We start from the raw sequence: 18754 nt of genomic DNA, 5'->3' as shown, positions 1-18754 counted from the left end.
ATCATATTTATCTCAACTTAGGACCTCAGTAAAGAACAAGAGGAGAAATGTGATTAGTTTTTTGTATGTTGGCTACAAGGCCGTTTGCCTGGTAAAAGGCACATGGGCAAGTATTCCAGTGAAAAAGCCTTTATTATAAAAGAAAAGGATAACTGAATAAAATGTGAATGTTGTGAGAACACTCTAGGGGGTTGCTGGTTTGTTTATCTTTCTACAGCATTCATATCTTTTATTCTTTCCCCCTCCTCCCTCTGGTATGAAGTCAGAGATGAGAAACTGGGAGAAATGAATATTTAGTGTCACTGAAGTTGGTTCATTAATAAACAATCTTAAAATCAGGAAGAGAGAGGGGATTAGAGAAATGTGAATCTTAGAGTAATATAATACATAGGACTTAAAGGAACAATTCTTTTTCTTTTACAGGATTACTTTCCCTTTTTTAATATTTGTCAGTGATACTACATCTGGGGCCAGTTTTTGAAAGTCTCATCAAATCTGGGGTATAGTTCAAATAAAAAAGACAGAAAGCTTTTACAGAAATAATTCCTGTTTCCTAGAAATGTCTGACTAATCTCTTATCTTCCAGCCAACTGACCATTTTGAAATATTTTGTACAAGATGCACATATTGTTTAGAAGTGAAAGCCAAATGTACATAGAGATGCCTTTTCTGGTTTAAAGCCTGTATTTCACTGTGCATACTACGTAGATGCACATTTACTCATTCTGCCAACACATTTGTCATTCCCTATGATGAACTGTGGCCTCTTTGCACACAAACACTCCTTACTGTTCTGCAGTTATCAAGTTTTGAGGCTTGCTTGAAACAGGGAAGGTGAGGGACAAAAGTTGAAGCATTCACTTACAAAAAGTAAGCAATTCGGGCAACACATTCTTTTGAAAATACACGTATGCCCATCAGCCATGTGGTCATCACAAGTCTAACTCAGCATCCAGCAAATGCAACAGGCTGTATCAGTTGTGGTTGGATAAACTAATCAGTAAGTAACTCCGAATCCATACAATAACACATGGGCTTGAAAGAATCCTTTTATATGATGGTGGAGAGACAGATTTTGTCATAGCTCTACTATGAATTATTGCCTAAGACATAGCTCTTTCCTTGTCTTTCTTCTTTTTCTCTTAGGTTGTAGTACTGATTTCTGCAATGTCATCTTGCATATGTAATGCCAATATGCTTCACCCAGGCAGAACTTGATTATTTTTAGGAAGGATGAGTTAATCTTGGACAGAACAGAGCAGTACATGTTTAATTGTGACTGGCTCCAAAATAAGCACCTGTTCAGGTAACAAGCATGATTCATTTCTCTTTTTGTAGAAAGCCAGTTTCCATATTTTATGGCTGTTCTAAGACATTAAAGAAAACATTTGAGCTGAAGGTTACTATTCATCTAATTTGAAATGTTTAAGCATGACACAGTTGAAATCCAGGTGTCATAGGCTGAGATCCTGCTGACAGCTTTTTTATCAAGTATTTGAGAGGTACAGTGGTTTATGTACCAGCAGTAAGAGACTCATTTCTTACCCTTATATCAAATGAGTTCCCCAATATATCACCTTTAAAACACATGCCAAAATATTTGCTGCTATTACAAATGCCCATAATTCCTAGTAAATTTAAGAATCACCTCCCCTTAACTTCCACCACCTATCTGCTTCAATCTGTGCATGAATTTTCAGCTGTCAACTTATAAAAGTATCTTAGATTTCAGAAATACAGACTAAAGGAGAAATGTCTTTTAGAAAATATTTCTTTCTCTCCCCCCCCCCCCCCCCCCAATATCTTGGCAAATTAATTCCTCTTTTGGGGAAATATAACATCACAACAAATTCATGCCTATTTCCATAATAAGTGAATGAGGCCTTTCTATTTGTCAGAAAGATAAGCCAACTGAAACCCAGTGTTTCCAATCTGGTAGACCTATCATTTTGAAAAATCAAAGTGGCTTTTTACCCAGAAATAAAATCTTACACTGTAAGGCAGTGATATAATTCTTTTGTATTATTGGAGTTTTGGGGGAAGGAAAAAAACAACCAAAACCCAAACCAAACCAAACCAAACCCCTCCCCCCACACCCAGATGCAAGTGATGGACATTTTAGAGTTTTGCCATGCCAGGAACCAGATATGCACCTAACATCTGATCTTTGTTACTTCTGAATATAGTATAGGGGAGAAACTCCTTGTTGACACTCATAGCTGCTAAGTACTGCTGAGCAAGTAAAACACTGCTGTTTATTTCTTCCCTTTCATCAGAAGGGTCTTCAAGGTGCAAGGTGACTAAATAACAAGTTTCTTGTTAGCAGGTTATGACAGAAATCAGCCCCAGTTCACCCATCTAGCTTAAGTGCCAATCTAGCAAGGCTTCTTTCATCAGTTCTAACAAGGTTTCTTCCATCACAGGTTTTCAAGGCACTCTCACAAAACATTTTGGTCAGCTCCTGAGACCTGATAATCCTTCTGTAAATGACTGCTTTTCTCCTAAAGCTGTAGAAAACTTCTGAGCTTCTTATTCCATGCAATATACTACATCAAATGGAAAGTAAAATACCTTTTAGCATTCATGTTTTTTTAATTGAAGAATCATCACTTTTAAAGTGAAATCTCCATTAATTTTAAGTTTTCACTAAGATAAGAATATCACAGATCTTTAAATAACCATAGATTGCAAAGATGAGTAAAGTCTTCAGAGCAGACAATCTTCATGTTTCCAAAAGAGGAAAAAAAAAAAAAAAAGAATATGAATTTGGCATTAAGACCGCTGCAGACTCATATGACTGAGTGCCTTCAAGTTACACAAGTTTTTCCACTATGTTACTTCACAAGTCAGTCAGAGGACATTGCTGTATTAGATCTTCGGGTGTTATTCCAAGGTCGAGATTCTTCCTATGGCAAATATATAGCTAAGTGTTACGGTAACAAGCACGGCAAAAATAATACAAAGAGCTTTGACTAATAAGGAAAATATCTCTCACATTCTTAAAGAAACAAACAGTAGAAAAACCAGGCCACTGCTGAATGTTTTACCAGATGTGAAAGATTTCTGAATGTGGAATAACTGTCCTGTATTATTTTAAATATAATATGCAGTGAATGCTACTTAAGAGAAATTGCTTTTGCCATTAATACTGGCTACAAATACTTTTACTTTGCTTCCTGTATTTTATTAGTTACTTCACCACTTAAAACAATGGTATTTGGGCAAGGACCCAGATTCACGCAACACATTAGCCCTGAATCGCTGATGAATGGGACTATCAGTAGTTAGATGCAAACTAAATTGCATCCAGTTCTGCAGTATACTTAGTATCACTTCCTTATTTCTCTCTTACCTGTGCAAAATGTCAAAGTGAATACGAAATATTTTTGGTCATTGATAATTATTTCCTTGTGAATGAACTTCCATGAATATGATACCCTTAAGCATGTTCAGGATACTGTTAGCAAAATAGCTTGATGCTTTTAGTATTGCTGGGTTACGCTTTCTGTCTTAAGAGGTATTTAGGAATGCTAGCCAAAAGAAAGTATCTGCAAAAATTATTGTAGATAGATGCAAACACTTGGGGAAGAATTCAGTAGAAAATGTAGGAATACTTTGATAAGATTACTTAACACTGAGTTGCCCAAAGGAAATGGCCTGTCATTCAAGGTAAACCACATTACAAATAACTTCATTAATTTGGTCAGAGTTATGTTCATATCTCTGTGTGTCAATTTTTCTTTAACAGCAATCATTTTTCCCCATTTACAGATCAGGTTTTGAAACAGTTCAGTTAAATTTCCTGTATCTGCACTGTATATACATGTATATGTATATGTAACTCAGCAAAATTATTAATAAAAATTCAGAACACTATGTCAATAACAGGAAGGTGGTTTTCTTTGTGAGTTGATGATGTTGGCTTGCTAAGCACAGTGTTATTAAGGTAACACAGTGAAACTAGGTCATTAAACAGAAAGTGCAAACAAATTGTCAAGGCTTGTGAGTGAACTCAGTAAATTAAGTAAGGTGTTTATAAAATAAAAAATCTTAATAACCTATTCATTTACAAATATGTAGCAGTATTCAATTATTTTTGGTATTGCCATAAAATACATTAGTCCAGAAAACGAAAGGAGTGTACATTAGGTACGGAGATACTATATTCATAACCCAAAAGCTAATGCTCTATTTCATGCTTTTGGTGATTAAGCTGATGTGTGCACAATGCCATTTATAATACTGTATGAACACACTTCAGTGTAGTGTAATTCTGTTCAAACTCCTACTGAATATTGCTCGAGCATTCACTTAATATAGATAACAGTGATGTCTACACCACTATTAAAAAATATATTGACAGTATCTCTGTAAATTATCTCTTTTTCTAAAACACAAAGAAAGTGCCCAGCAATTTGTATTAACTTTAAGACCCCTAAATATTTATTTATTTAAGAACCCATTTACTAAAGAAAATACTTTTCTTTCAAAAAATATCAAGAAGAATATTTTAAGTTTCTCCACGGGTGTTCTTACGTCTCCACAACTTTTCATTCCTGTTAACACCTCCACACCATTTGTCACATAGCATGCAAATTGACAGGACACTTTCCAAGCTTCAGTATTGAGTGACCAAAGAAAGAGGAAGCCAACATTTAAATACCTTTTATTTTCTTTTCCATGCTTTTGTTCTCTGTAGGGATTTGAACAACTGAATAGAACTGGTGTCTAACCTTCAATAGCTTCCTCATTTCATTGACAGTTGTTTTCTTAAGTATTCCCAAAGGTCAATCAACTGTCCTGTGGGAACTTCTTCACTCCCATATACATTGAAGCAAAAGGCAACAGATTCTGAATTATAACTTGAAAACCCAGGGGAAAAAAGTATATATCCCTCATCACAGGTGGTGAACACAAGAGTTTATGAAATGGGGAACCAGAGGCCAGAGAAAGAGAGAAAAGCAAGGTAAATGCTTCTTGGATAAATCAAAGATGGCAGTTGTATCTCAAAGCGTATTGACATCGCGCTCTGACTTTGCAGTCTGGGTACCCATTCATTGATAGTGGTATCAATATGTATTCCTGGAAAGACATATTCATCTTACCTTGCAGATGCCCCTTCCCTTAGAAGCACTGTGGGAAAACAGTTTCTTAATTCACCTGCACCACAGTTGCTCTTAAGACAACCACAATATCAATACATGAGAAAGGTTCAGCATTTCACTCAGGTATCAGAGGAAAAAAATGGTATCAAATACTTGTAAATCTTTTTATAACTTGTGATAATACATGAATACACATATGGTATGGTATTTGCATCCCAGGTCTGAGAAGTATTTCCACAGTCTTTACTGGGTAATATTTTGTCTCTTTCCTCAGAGCTGAATACTGTTGCAAACCAGAAGATGTGTTTTTGTTGTCACCTTTTCCTGGCTAAGCTAGTTCACAAGTCTCTCGGTGTGCACAGAAGATGATCCAAGACCAAGTTTCCAGCTTTGACTTTGGTATTTATTCTTTATTTTCCAGTCACATATCCCAGTGGCATATTTGGTAGGACTGTTTTCCAATACAATGCCATCAGTACTGGCAATGGAATATGATAAATTAATGTAACAGTGGCAAGCAGGCTCAGACAAATAATTCTTTAAAGAAATAGGCTGATCTTAGACTGCTTTCTCGCAATGCAGCCTCATTACTCAACCCTGGAGCTACCTGCAAGGTAATCCCATGAGCTCCTAAGGTGAACAACAGAAATATTAAGTAGGATTTATTGAGATCTGCTAAATTTAGGCTACTCTTATAAACGTAGTACAGCTCTAACGTTGAATTAGTCTCAACCAATTTTATCTAAAATATAGGAGGACTACAGTGTTACTCAGTTGTCCAGGCTGCCTGTATAGTCAATGGAAAAAGTTTCCTCACAGATTATAATTCATCATACCCACTTTAGATGTGTTTCTAAAACGGTGTAATTCAGCCTTAGGAGATGTCTGTATATCTCTGATGGTTGCAGCATAGGCTAGACATTTTAATCACTACAGTTAGGGCATACCCAAATTTCTTAGTCAAGGCAGCCTGAATTCTACACCAAAACATCGTCTGTCAGTTACATGGCAACTATTATACTTTCCACTAATGTAAGATACATACTAGGTTTTTTCCTTCTTTAAGATTTCACCAGAAAATTATTCAGAGAGCAATACTCAGTGCAGAAAGTTGTTATAACATGGTGGAATTACTATAGAATTTGGAGGAAGAAAGTGACAATTACCCTTGGTAAAAGGTGCTTAAGAGACACAGAGACATTCAGATTCTATTGCACAGAGCATTACCTATGCACAGTTATCCTGAGAAATGTAAGTACAAACTGGGACTTTTGAGAGCTTCCATGACATTAATGTCAAAGATGGGTTTGGGGAACTGATTCAGACCCACAGTGGACAATACAGTCACAGTAGCTCAGTTGCTCTGGAGAGTAAGGTAATTCCAATATTCAGAGATAACATGATTATGAAAACATTGATTATCTGTATCATAGTGTGGAAAGAGTACCGTAATTTCCTTTGGCAGTGTGGTTAGCATAGGAGGAGTAATCTCAAAGGAACAGTGTTCTGTCTGACCATATGCATGAATAGGTGGCTGTCAAGTTGATACTGCATTGTCTTCAAGCTGGCATCACGCCAGCCCTCAGGCAGGCAGGAGGAAGATGTATGTGGAAAGAGATAGTCAAATTGCTTCCCTATGGCTGCTTTATAAACATACATATGTTAAACACATTTATTAGGGCAGTCATCAGCAGCAAGTGCAAGGGCCCTTCTTCTCCCTCATGAGGGATAGTTGTTGCTTACATAGGAGTGAGAAGTTGGAAGCTGGCCCAGAAATCTGGAAAGCATATTATGCTGGATTCCCCACGGAGGATCACTTTGCTGCCAGCGTATCTTGCTCTGGGGTTTCGACACGCCATCAATCTGGAACCTGGCAGCCACCATTCCCCAGCTCACCTCGTTTCATGCAGCGAGCAGATACAGTGCAACTATTTGTCTCAGATTGCAGCTTGGCCACTCCTGGAAGGGAAAGGGGTGGGAGGGAAACAATAAGCCTCCAGCAGAGCTGCGGTCTCGCTTGCGCAGCTCCAGAGAGTTGCTCGTTGCAGCAACACAGCCATTCGAATGACAAGCTCACTGCTTTTTGTTGGCCCACAAGCCACAGCAAGTGTTGCTGTTTGCACAGTGATATGGCCCTGAGTGAGGAGGAGGAGGAAGAGCCCAACTGGAGCTTTCAGACAAAGTGCTGTCATTTACTTTTCCATGTAAGCTGTGCTTATAGTATGAAGACTCCAGAGAATTTTACAAATCTCAGTTAAATCTCAAATAACTTCTACTTAGGAACGCAGCTGTTTTTCATTGAGTATTGTACTCTTTGTGGGAAGAAAGTTACTGATCTCCTCTTCTGGAGACCTTGAAAAATGTGGAGGGAATATCCGTGATCCACATTGCATTGACCAAGAACAGTAGATGCGGTCAGCACGTTCCCAGGGTGGTCAGCCCTGCCCACGTTCGCAAAGTGGTGGGTTGCTTACAGCCCTTGATGGAAGTCAGGTTGCCTATTTCACCCTTGCTCCCCTCCTCCTTGCTGTATTTCCATGACATATTTCCATGCGCATAAAAAAGACCCTGCGGTAACCAATAGAGCTAGAAGTCTAGCTCTAAAAGCCAGTGATTCTTGATTTTCCTCCTCTTCCTCAGCAGCAGCTGATTATGCTCCTCATTTTAGTTGTGTTTACTACTTGTGATTGACCGTCATGAGTTTAAAGCCCCTGGCAGTATAATTCTTAGTTCAGTGTAGAACTGCTATCCAGTCATTAGTACAGTTCAAATACCTGTTTTGGATTTAGTGCTACCCACTTGAATATTCTGTAGCTTAAGGCAAGTTATTACCATTGTCCCCTGCTTGCAATAAACCTGTTCTGTCTCTCAGTTCGTACCCCATATAGATTTTGAGAATTACGTACAAAACTAGGCACTGGCTGTGCAATGCAGTTATGAGACTGGCCAAGGCTTGTACTTTCAATTAATCTAAAACAAAGAATGAGAAATGCTGCATCGGAGGGCAAGTGCTATTCCATTTCAGCAAAACCAAAATACTTTTATAGCTTTGTAGCCTGCTCAGATTTTTGGACTTCTAACTTCACACTATGAATTGGAGTGTGAAGCTGGAGGCAAACTTATGCTGAAGGCTTAAGGCAAGGCGACACGCAGACAGGGCACAGTTTTCTGCTGAGACAGATGGGTGTGAGGTAGCTCCAGTTTGGAGCCCATCCAGTCGTATTAGCTCATGCTGTGATTGAGCTAATTAGTTCTACTAAAAGCTTGAATCTGACAATGCCCAGCTTGGGAGGAATTGCCTGAGAAAGGTGAATCCAACTCAAACCCCAAAGTTGTACACCAATTCAAATGGGCATCATTTTTTTCTATAACATACAAACCCAGGGTTCATATCTGTAGTGGGGCATATTGATTGAAATCTGATGTCTGCTGGAATAAACAGATTGCTCCCAGAAGAGAATCTGGCCTTGTCTTTTCCTCTTTCCAAAAGTGAAAAATGTAAATGAAAACAATCAATTCCTGATGTGTGACTGACTAAAGGTATAAAAAGGATTTTTAGGATTTTTCTTCACCCATTTTCTTACTAGTTATCACTAGGTATCAGTGAATTATCTAATTTTGATATATGTGTGGTCTGTATCCATAGGCTGTGTCTGACATTTTAAAATGCTTTCGTTTTGTAACACATACTCTGGACAGGAATCATCCCATGTAACACACGGCTTACAGGAATACAGGAAAATAGTGGGTTTGCATGGGAGTTCTGTCTTAAAATCAGGAACTGCCTCCACCTCCCACACTGCCTTAAGTATATAATAGGTAGCCTGCTAGTTCTGTTTGTTAGTTAAGACTAAAAAAGATAAGCAATACACAAAAAATAAAGCTATCTCCACTTGGACGGTTGCCAGTTTATCTAGATACTTGCTTTACCTCTTGTCACTCACATATATGTGAAGGAAAAGGAATTTTGGAAATACAGTATCATGTAGATTATTGAAGTCCCTCAGTTTCTATCTTTTTCTCTGCCTAAGTAAGCACACATGCATATGTAGGTATTTTATGGGTAGCAGAAGTGGGAAAAGGGCAAGAAGGAGGACCCAGAGAACTACAGGCCAGTTAGCCTCACCTCCATCCCGGGAAAGATGATGGAGCAACTCATTCTAGAGGTCATCATCAAGCAAGTGGAGGAAAAGAAGGTTATCAGGAGTAGTCAGCATGGATTCACCAGGGGGAAATCACGTCTGACCAATCTGATAGCTTTCTACGATGGTGTGACTGGATGGGTCGATGAGGGGAGAGCCATGGATGTTGTCTACCTCAACTTCAGCAAGGCTTTCAACACTGTCTGCCATAACATCCTCCTAGGGAAGCTCAGGAAGTGTGGGCTGGATGAGTGGTCGGTGAGGTGGATTGAGCACTGGCTGAATGGCAGAACTCAGAGGGTTGTCATCAGCGGCGCTGAGTCTAGTTGGAGGCAGGTATCTAGTGGTGTCCCCCAGGGGTCAGTACTGGGCCCAGTCTTGTTCCAATTATTCATCAGTGACCTGGATGAAGAGTTAGAATGTACCCTCAGCAAGTTTGCTGATGACACCAAACTGGGAGGACTGGTGGATACACTAGAAGGCTGTGCTGCCATTCAGCAAGACCTGGACAGGCTGGAGAGTTGGGCAGAGAGGAACCTGATGAAATTCAACAAGGGCAAGTGCAGGGTCCTGCACTTGGGGAGGAACAACCCCAGGCATCAGTACAGGCTTGGGGCGGACCTGCTGGAGAGCAGCTCTGTGGAGAGGGACCGGGGTGTGCTGGTGGACAACAGGTTGACCATGAGCCAGCAGTGTGCCCTGGCTGCCAAGAAGGCCAATGGGATCTTGGGGTGCATCAAGAGGAGTGTGGCCAGTAGGTCGAGGGAGGTTCTCCTCCTCCTCTACTCTGCCCTAGTGAGGCCTCATCTGGAGTACTCTGTCCAGTTCTGGGCTCCCCAGTTCAAGAAAGATGAGGAACTACTGGAGAGAGTCCAGCGGAGGGCTACGAGGATGGTGAGGGGAGTGGAGCATCTCTCTTACGAGGAAAGGCTGAGGGAGCTGGGCTTGTTCAGCCTGAAGAAGAGAAGGCTGCGAGGGGACCTTATAAATGCTTATAAATACCTTAAGGGTGGGTGTCAGGAGGATGGGGCCAGACTCTTTTCAGTGGTGCCCAGCGACAGGACAAGGGGCAATGGGCACAAACTGAAGCAGAGGAAGTTCCATCTGAACATGAGGAAGAACTTCTTCCCTCTGAGGGTGACGGAGCCCTGGAACAGGCTGCCCAGGGAGGTTGTGAATTCTCCTTCTCTGGAGATATTCAAGACCTGCCTGGACAAGGCCCTGTGCAGCCTGCTGTAGGTGACCCTGCTTTGGCAGGGGGGTTGGACTAGATGATCCAGAGAGGTCCCTTCCCACCCCTACGATTCTGTGATTCTGTGAAAAAAGAGCTTTTAAGTAAAATTTGAGTTTGTTTTCTGTGTTTGCATCTGGAATTCATGTCTGAACCATAAAGATGTTTTTTTTCTTTAATTGATAAGCCTCATGTTTTGGTTCCAGGCAGATAGTTCAGATAATTGATCTTATTTTTTAGGAAATTTACATGATCTATAAAAATGTCTGAAGAAAAAGAAGATGCAAAGAAGACTTCATAAAGTAGTCTTGGCTATATCTGGAAGTCTGAAAAAGCAGGTCAGTCTTTGAATTTGGTAGAGACAACTTTGAATTAGAAACAAAAGGTTTATAATGGGACTGGGTGACATCAGTGCAGGTAAGTAATGGTTATTCTTAATTTATTGCTTGTTCAGAACAAAATGAGTTTCTTGTAATGAGATATGTGGGAATTTGAGAGTCTAATTTCAGTTAAACTTCTGCTGGACAAAAACTGTAAAATTTGAAGTTTAAAATTATAGGATAAAAATGCTTCTGTAGAGGCTGAATTTTATCTTGGAACTAATATGTGAAGTGCCCCAAAAAACCTGACATTTTGTATATACCTAATAATAAGCAGGAGTAATGATTCTTCAGCTAAAGATAAATTTCATCTTCCCATATGATTCCAAAGGTAAAATTCACCCTTCTAAAAGCAATAGGTACTTGAAAAGAACAAAATGCCCTTGAAATTTTCAGAACTCACATCTTCTATTAGAGTAGAAGATTCTTTTTTCTTTAAAACTTGAAGAAAGTAATGAAGGTATTGTAAAGGTATAAGACTAGGCCCTCATTGATGTGGTTTCTTGTAACTTCACTGACTCCAGGTAATCTGTATTAATTTACACTAGGAAATAATGTTTTCTGTGATATTTCAAATAATTTCTATGGCATGAACTTTAGAAGAGTCCATGGGTTCTTCTGGTCCTTAAAATAGTTTGCCCTTAAACCTCAAAACTATTTTATGTCAGAAAGGCTTATAAGAAGCCTATTATTCATCTTTGGTGTAATAATTTTTATATTTATTTTTTAAAGGAATCTTGAAATAAAAGTGTAATTATAACTGACTTAATGTTGGCATGTTCCATTTCACAGCTTCTAAAAACTCTTAAAGACAGTGTTAATAAGAAACAGCTGTAGACTTGATTTCTTTTTCATACTTTTCTCATGCCATCCAGAAACCTATTTTTCATTTTTTGGTGTATATAGCATTCCCAGAATTGACAAGAGAGTTACTCTTGAGAGTGGTTCCCCAACCATTTTGAAAAATTTCAGGCTCTGAATGGGATGCACTTCCAGACACTAAATGAACACCCAGGCTGTTCAGGCTGATTTCATGTAAAGTATGCATCTTGTGGTGTTCTGCTGAGGGGTGTATAAAATATACCAACCTATCCGCCGTGTGCAATTTTCTCCTCAAACCTGTTTATCTTGATTTGAAGACTTCTTTTTCAGAGACTTCTTTAGACATGTCTTTGTTTTCTACTTACTTATATTTTTAGTTTTTTCTTCTCACAGAACTATCACAGAAAAAGCAATGTGTTCTTTTTTTTAAGTATCTTTCCTATACAGACTTCAAAAAGCTCCTCTGTCTCAGCATCTGCCTCAGTGCTAGTGACCAGCTCACTTTCTTCTTCAACCCTGAGACAAGAGAAGAGAATGGCTCTCTCCAAGCCCCAGGGAGGGCCCCTCCCTCTGTGACTTCACCTTTACATTACAAATATGCTCAGTAACTTCCCACTGCCAAAAATCTTGTCCTTCTTTCCTTCCTAGCTGTTCTTTTCTCCATGTTTTCCTGCCAGAGGGAATTAATAGTAACCCATTCCGGTTCTTTCTATGTTTCACTGCATCAGTTTTTCCCAAACTGACCAAGTTTTCTTATCCAAACCTCACAACTGATATTGAGTTCACACTTTCCTTTAGACTTTGGTGACCTTGACACATGTTCTTCTTCCAAAAGTCTTCTTGGATTGTGATATCCTTAGCGTTGTGCTCCCCAGTGTCACCATCTGTGATTCTCCCCATGTGAACCTGGAATGCCTTAATTCCTCCCTTCAACTTCCACTACAAAATACCACACAGAACTCTGGTTATGGGCTCTTTCTTCTGCCACACACCTCCTTGGATTATTTTGTATACAAATTCAATTTCCGTTTCTGTCCTGATCATCTGTAAGGATACATCTCTCCTTCAGACTGCCTCCTGTTCAGTTTAAAGTCTCAGACTGTCTGTAACACCTCATCACAGCTATCTAACTATCCACAGAGGCACAGCAGGGCTAGAAAAGTCCTTCTCCAAACCCTCACTCTGACTCAGTTCTGCTTGATTATGTTAAACAGTAGTGAACTATCCTGCAAGTCACTGCAGTCACTTGTCTGGGAAACTTCTCAAGTAGATTTTCCGCTAGATTGTTTTACCAGGGTATGCTTAATTCTCAAATTTTTGTTTCTTCATAACTTCTTAAAGACACAGGATTTAATGTCCTCTCTCGCAACTAAATTTTCACCCAAGTTCTCACTATCTCACTTCTCAGTTACCCTGGCGTTTTCCTCAGATACTCACACATGGGCTCTGCTTCTGCACATCATTCTGGGATGACTACGCAAAGATGATTTTCCTGGTGTGCTGCTTTGATCCTGCCATCCTTTCTTCTTTACATCTACCAGTTTCTTAGCTTATTTTGCCTCAGCCATGAGCCATTTGTCGTGAAGTCCTCACAAAATATCAGTATTCTGAAAATATTTTTCAATTGTTAACCATAAAAACACTGTCCTGGCTTTGCAGCTTTGTGCAATTTTTTTGAAACGTCTTCCACATTATCTGGCCGACCTAACCGTATTTGTTTTGTGAGTGTAATGGTCTCATGACTTACACAGAGGTTGTGTAAGCATTACTGAGGTCACATGCTGACAGATTTTTATCTTTTGTGGATACATTTTTCATAAGCACTTGTTTTGAAGCTCCTATATCGCACAAAAAAGAGAGAGAAAAAAAGCACCTATGCTGACTGGTGCAGTTTACGTCTGTTTAGTTCTAGAGCAGGAACACCAAGTTTGTTCTGAAGATAGGTTTACTTGACCAGATAAAAGTATGTCAGCATACATTCAAACAGAGTAAACATTACAGTAATACACATTTATAGTTGATTATTTAACATATGCAGCATTTCCTCTCAAATTCTGTGTATGTAAAACAGCCTCCACAGTTTACAACTGCGATCAATCAAAGCTGATACAAAACCACCCTGCATCTGACATGAATTTAGGCACTTCACTGAAACACCTACATTTTGGCAATACTTACATTTGACCTTTTTCCTTGATGAAAGGAGAAAAGTAAGTGTCTGTACAGAGCGATTCAGTCACCTCCATTTTCACCATGGACACAGGCATTTTAGAAGGTCCCATGCCTCAGTTTCCTGGCTTAGATGAGTGCCTTCAATTACGGGAATAAGCTTGGATCTTATGGATTTCAGTAAAACTGCTGTCAAATATATTTTACTTTGCTTTTTGTGAAACAAACCAAATATTTTCTAAACAACTTCAGCAGTATTCAGATCTACTCTTTTTGGTTTTCCTAGGCAGAAGTCACTGCATACAGGACTCTCAGTAGTGCGTTGCCTGAGTTTTAATCAGACGTGGCTCAACGTGTACCTGGTGCTGCTTTTCCATCATATAAAGTTTATGCTGGGTTTGTGAATACCTGCATCTGTATAGCATTTTCTCTCTCTTTCTCTCTCTGTGTAAAACCATGATAGTTCTTTTTGCTGAGAAATTTTGGCCTTAGCTGAAGTCAAATTTATATGCCAATCTAAGTCTTGCAACATTCAGTTAATTGTATAATTCATCATTGTGAGTTTGGATGAAAAGCCTTGAAGAATAGCCTTTCTTTCTTAAAGAGTGCATATTTAGGAGTCTCCTGGCCTTGATAATTGATTTAACTTCAGTAATCAGATAGCCAAACATTAAGAGAATACTTGGAAAAGACACCAAAACTAATTATTTTCTCCCCTCTTCATCTCAAAATCTAAACTTATTTCTGTTTTTCATATTGCACATACCTGTGTATATGTATTTTAAATGTCATTTTGGAAAATGAAGGTTGCAGGCTTCTTCTTTAAATTTTCCACAACATTAATACTGTTAGACTAGAGATAAATGAATTATAAAAGACACATCAGCAATCTTTTTCAGAAGATTTTTTTTTTCCTGTGCATATATATCCTTTTTTTTGTTTTTCAACTGTGCCTCTACAGTTTCAGTCATGACTGAAAGTGCTGAATTACCTCAAGATACAAGAGCTTGCTTTGCAGTCATGACTAGAAGTGCTGAATTATCCCAGGAGAAGAAAGCTCATTGCTGTCAGGATTCCAGTCCAATTTTGCAGTCACGAAAGGAGACAATCACTCAAATTTGCATGTGTGCTTACTGGAACTGAGTCCAAACTCTGAACCTTTTGAGGTTTGCCTATCTGTAATACGGGCCTTATTAGTTAAAATTGCACATAGAAGCTTGAGAAAGCATTTTTATGTCCTCTGGCTAGCAGTATCTCAGTTAGCAGACACTCATATGACTAAGTAGTTACTGAAGTTGCAGGACTGCTAACCTTAGTGATTTTTTCATTAGGCATCCAGTTCTTCCAGTAAACACTCCCTTTTTATTTTTTTTTTTTACGGTTCTCTGCCTCATATGGCCATGAATGCAAAACCAGGACTGTTGTTATTATAGGAAATGTGCATTCCAAACAATATAAATCTCTTAAATTCTGTTTCTGCACTCTACTTTCCTAATAATTAGTCATGCTTACAGTTCAGTAAAGGCCACTTCAGTCAGCCAGTAAAACTACAACACTAAGTTTCCTGGCAATGGGTGACTAGATGGTAAATCACCATTAAAGTGAAATTTAGATCTGCACATAAGACCAATGGTAAGACTAAAATATCTTTAGTTTGGAACTGTAAGAATTAAAATTAAGAATGTTTACTACCATACGTTTTTGGAGCCTTTACACTGACAGTAATCTTCATTTCAAGCCAGCTTTCGTTATCCAGGACAGCGATGAATACAATCTTTTAAACACAGAATTTTATTCAGAGCGTGATAATTCACCTGCTAACTGAGCAACAGAAGAAAGATTATCCTGACCTGGGCAGGGGAACATAAACCTCTTCTACGTTTGTGACTCACAGAACTGGGAGACCAGCTACGGAGATTATTAACACTTTTTTTTGGTTTACATTAATCTCTAAGGCTGTACAGACACCTAATAAGGTCGAGTTCCTGCCCTGATGGCAGGCATTATGTTATTCTTCTGCACTTCTAGGTACAGGAATCGAGATCCAAGAAGGCCTTGCTTTGAAAATATTTCCTTTGAGCAATTATCATCCAGTGGAAAATAATGCTGGCCCCATCTCCTGGCAGTAGAACTTCCCATATGTTGATTACTCTTTCCTAGACTTTAGGGCCTGCCAAACTATTGCCAACCACAAAATTGTATCTTAGAACTTGAATACATCCACCCAGAAATGCAGCTTCTAATTTTCACCCTTGTACCTGGTTAAATAGGAGATAATTAATCATAAATAATTCTGACTTGAAGGATTAATTGGAAATTCTGCTTCTTTTAGAGCATGGGACTATATGAAGCATTATAAAATTTCTACCAGGTACATAACAGGTCATTTAATCAGGTACATCTGAAGGTTCCTGTAGTGTCATAATCTTGTGACATACAGGGCTTTTGCCAAAATATTTGAGAGATTTTGTCTTTGTATGTTTGTGGTGATCTGCTAGCATAAAACTATTCACAGGTTAGTCTTTGGATGCCCACAGGAAAACATTATTGAAACACTTAAAATTGACCAAAGGTTTACTCTTTGGTTTAGTCTGGGCTTCCAGATCCTTTTGAGTTGGACAGTTTTCTTAGCAAGTAGGGAAAAATAGTCCAAAATATTTATATCAAACAAATAGTTATATTTTTCTCTGACAATGGGAAAACTTGATATTTCTAGCACTGAGAAGATAATAATAACCACTGACTGTGGAGCTGGCCAAAATCAAGGAACAGCCGTAGTCCTTCTCTGTGTTACAATGAGACTGGAAATCTAATAGAAGTTTTCCAGTCTAACCAAAACTACTTTCACAAATATGTTACTCAAGGTTCACAGATCATCTTCGCCTTCATTTAAAAAAACCCACTATATAAATACTATATACTATATACTATATACTATGTACTATATATTTCCAATGAATTGCGCTATTTTTCTTCTCTTGCCCGGATACTTTGTCAATGAAAAGCTGTTATTTACTGATTTACATTGATGAGTTGCTTAACATAAGAAAGCAATTCTGTCTCTTATAAGACTGCCACATATTAAAAAAATTATTGTTCTGAATTATATTTTTTCTTTGTAATTCTGTCACTAGAAGCTAGTGGTTTCTGTTGGTTTTCTCTCTTTTCAAGTTGGGTTTTTTTGGGAGTGGGGTGGAGGGGAGTAAAAGTGCATGATAGTGCAAGAAGGATTAGTGTTTTGGGTGGGATTTTTTCATTTAAAAAAATTATACATTATATGTACTTAGCTTATTTTATTCACAATTATGTAAAGTTAATTTAGAAAGTTAAGAATGAGTAATTTCTACTTTTTATTTATTTTTTAAAGATTGCAATACTGAAACAGTTGAAAACTAAGAGTAAGACCTAATAAAATCATAAGATGGTTTTGAATATACACTGATTAAAATAATCATGAATTATATTTCACTCTTTTTCATTAGTTTTTTTCAGCCTTAGCGATAAATTTACTTTGTATTCATAAACAATTTACACTTGCGTGCTGTTTAAAACATAATATATTTTTGTTTAAAAAAGTGAGGAGTATCATGAAGTTGCACAGTTCCAAGAAATGATTGCTTAAGAGAAGCACTATAAACTCATGACAAAACCAGAAGAGTTAGCAGCAATACATACAAGTTCGCTTAACAAATCAGCTAAGCACCTCATTGCTTAAAACAACTGAAAACTTCTGTCTTTTCCTTGCATATAACTCAGAGGCTTAGAATAAAATAGAAATTATTTTATACACAACTTATCGTTTAACACTGAAAGGCAGCCACCAAGGTTTCTGTATCAAGAGTCAGCAAATGTTCAGACGGGGAGGTTTTTGACCTTTCTTCAAAGAAATTAAAAAGAAAGCTGTTCTTCTATAGTTGTAACATTTTCAATGGCAGACTAAAGTTGTCATTTGGTTTTCAATATTTAAACAGCAAATTTTTCAAACAGTTTATGCAAAAAACCTTTTTCAGTTCAAGAGGAACATTAACTTTCTGAGGAACTGTTAAAGAAGATAAGAATGTACCAAGTCCTTGCTCTCAAGCCTGATTTGAGATGTATGTGGGCACAGTTTCTATTCCATAGTGAAGGAGTTTGGCCTATATTTTTTAATGTATGCAAATGATAGTGGGAGAGTCAATACAGTATTTGGCAAGTTTCCCATGGACATGGAAACAGCTGAGGCTGAGGCTTTCAAGATAATTTTCACTACTAAACAGTAGAATCAAGCCGGTCTGCTCATTTACACTTACTTTTACTGCAGCAATAAACTTACACAACTTGTTCCTGTTGAAGAATTGAGCAGTGTCTGGGTTACCATGTTGTCTTGTAAACAGTGATGCAGACAGCAAAGCTTTCTTCTGAGAGACATGGCTGTTTGTAATGACGCATATACCACCTACGTGAGATAGGTAAAGCGACAAGAGTAGGAACTAAAGGATAACCTTTGTAGTTAGCGCTGTTGCAGTTTTTATACGTCAGTAGGCACAGACTCCAGAAGAATCAGCCAAGGTGCATGCACAACACCGTTACTCAGTGATTTCTCTATCCATATTTGTTGAGACTTTAAGCTGCTGTAATACTTTAAAGTGCTGCAGAAAAAATTAAGCCATGCAGAGCTGAAGTTCTGTAACTGCTTTAAGAGATCTCTCCCAGGAAAACCGTGAGGCCCTTCAAGCGGTCAGTGTGGTTGCTTCCTCACAGTGCGAGCAGAAAACCAGAACTCTGAGGGAAACGGGCCAGCGCGGGCAGTCCCGGTTTCCCCAGGCCCTCCCACCACCGGGGCTGCCGTGGCCAGTGCAGGTGGTCCGGGGGCCTGTTTTGGGGCACAGCGGCGCAGAACCAGAGAACGCAGCTCCACCTCTACCT

Source organism: Opisthocomus hoazin, chromosome 4, assembly GCF_030867145.1.
Source record: "Opisthocomus hoazin isolate bOpiHoa1 chromosome 4, bOpiHoa1.hap1, whole genome shotgun sequence".
In the NCBI taxonomy this organism is placed as follows: Eukaryota; Metazoa; Chordata; class Aves; order Opisthocomiformes; family Opisthocomidae; genus Opisthocomus; species Opisthocomus hoazin.
Note: the sequence above shows the minus strand (reverse complement) of the source record.